This window comes from Dioscorea cayenensis, chromosome 1, assembly GCF_009730915.1.
Source record: "Dioscorea cayenensis subsp. rotundata cultivar TDr96_F1 chromosome 1, TDr96_F1_v2_PseudoChromosome.rev07_lg8_w22 25.fasta, whole genome shotgun sequence".
Taxonomy (NCBI): domain Eukaryota; kingdom Viridiplantae; phylum Streptophyta; class Magnoliopsida; order Dioscoreales; family Dioscoreaceae; genus Dioscorea; species Dioscorea cayenensis.
The window spans coordinates 21992672-21994924 of NC_052471.1; the positions used below are offsets into that span (position 1 = coordinate 21992672).

Below are 2253 nucleotides of genomic sequence, written 5' to 3' on the forward strand. Positions count from 1 at the left end.
TCCAGTCGAACCAAGCATCATTACTTCTTCATTGCTGTCCTCTTGGTCGAACAATCCTTCATATGGATCCGGGTTGAACATTTCCTGTATATATTCATCAACAATCTCGTCAGTAGTGTCTATAAAATACAAAGTGTCATCAAAATCGAGAGAATGCCGCATGGCTTCAGCAAGGCGGTAAGTGAGCTTATCGTCTCCGACTCTCAACGTGAGCTCTCCGCCATCCATGTCAATCAATGCTTTGGAAGTCCGCAAGAACGGTCTCCCAAGTATCAAGGGTACATCGGCATCCTCATCAACATCTAGCACTACAAAGTCAACCGGAAAAATATACTTTTCCACCTTGACAAGCACGTCTTTAATGATGCCTCTCGGATGTCGTTCCGTTCGGTCCGCCAATTATAAAGTCATCCGAGTAGGCCTAGGCTCACCCAAGCCTAGCTTTTGGAAGAAAGTATATGGCATGACGTTGATACTTGCCCCTGAATCTGCCAATGCCATTTCCTCGCCTAAGTTGCCGATGTTACACGGAATAATGAAGCTTCCCGGGTCTTTCTTCTTGTTCGGCATGTTCTTTTGCAACACCGTCGAGCATGAAGTATCAAGCACCACTGAAGCACTCTCCTCCAATTTCCTCTTGTTGGTCAATAGGTCTTTCAGGAACTTCGCATATTTAGGCATTTGAGCCAAAGCCTCAACAAAAGGAATATTGATGTGGAGTTGCTTGAACAAACTCAGGAACTTATTATACTAGTCATCCCCTTGGTCATTCTTTAATCTAGAGGGATAAGAGATTCTTGGCTTGAAAGATGGGGGTGCCACCTCTTTCTCTTTGTTTGCTCCCTTCTCAACCTCTACGACCTCGGGTGCGTGTTCTTTCGGTTTTTCACTAGGAAGCCGCCCTTCAACATCATGACCGCTTCTCAAAGCGATCGCCTTCACATGTTCTCTCGGGTTGGTTTCTGTGTTGCTTGGTAAACTTCCATGTGGCCTTTCGGAAAGAGATTTCGCAATTTGCCCCACTTGATTTTCAAAGTTGTGCAAGAAGACGGTGTGATTGCGAAGTGTAGCCTCGACTAATTCAAACCTTGTATTTGCCGATTGAACAAATCTAGCCAAGTGCTTCTCCAAATCCGTCATTCGGGTTTCCAAGCCTGAAATTTTGTTTTCCACTTGAGGGGCATGTTGTTGTTGTTGGAACCCCGATGGCCCCATGGTCTTCTGTGGTCGTTGATTACTCCATGAAAAGTTGGGATGATTCTTCCAACCTGAATTGTAGGTGTTGCTGTATGGATTCCCTTGAGGTCTCATTCCATTACCTACAAAGTCAACATTCTCAACTGAAGAAACATCACCTATGACGATTGGGCAATCGGAATGAGCATGTCCTCCACCACAACCGGTACAATTTGTCACGGTCGCAACTCTATTCGAAGCTATAAGATCTAGCTTCTTACTCAAACTCTCCACTTGGGCCGCCAATGAAGTTACCGCATCAATTTCATGGAGTCTGTCCACCATTTTCTTTTCCCTAGCATTCCACTAGTAGCTATTTAACCCCATTTTCTCAATCAATTAACGTGCCTCATCGGGGGTCTTGCTACCTAAGGTACCTCCTGCCGTCGCATCCAAGAGTTGCCTTGTACTCGGGTTCAAACCATTATAGAAGGTTTGAACAATCATCCACTCCGGGAATCCGTGTTGTGGGCACTTGTGCAGGAGTTCCTTGAACCTTTCCCATGTCTCAAATAGAGACTCCAATTCCAACTGCATAAAGGATGAGATCTCATTCCTAAGCTTTGCTGATTTTCCGAGAGGGAAATAACGGGCTAGAAAAGCTTCTACCATCTCCTCCCACGTAGTGATTGATGCCCTAGGTAATGAGTGTAGCCACTGTTTGCTTTCCCCTTTAAGGAAAATGGGAAGGCTCTCAATTTGATGGCATCATCCGTCACACCATTTATCTTCAGCATGTCACATACCTCGAGGAAGCTCTCTATGTGACTGTTTGGATCCTCATCGGCCAAACCGTTGAATTGTGCGAACTGCTGCAGCATATGGATGAATGCCGGCTTGAGCTCAAAATTCTGAGCTGTGATTGGGGATGCACAATACTCGATTGTGTCCCCAATACTGAAGGTCTGGCATAATCGGATAGTGTCCATTGTTACTCATTTTGTTCTGCCATGTTGTCAGATCCTTCTACTTCCAAATCAGTTTGGATTAGGTCTGTTTCTTGTACTGAGTTCTTTC

General features: G+C 45.1%; 1 non-coding gene across 1 annotated transcript; it reads left to right on the forward strand.

The window, feature by feature from the left end:
• The first annotated feature begins 1693 nt into the window (after window positions 1-1693).
• Window positions 1694-1800, forward strand: LOC120268163. Its single transcript, XR_005538838.1, has one exon. It is a non-coding gene; the product is annotated as a small nucleolar RNA R71 (small nucleolar RNA).
• The last annotated feature ends 453 nt before the right edge of the window (window positions 1801-2253 follow it).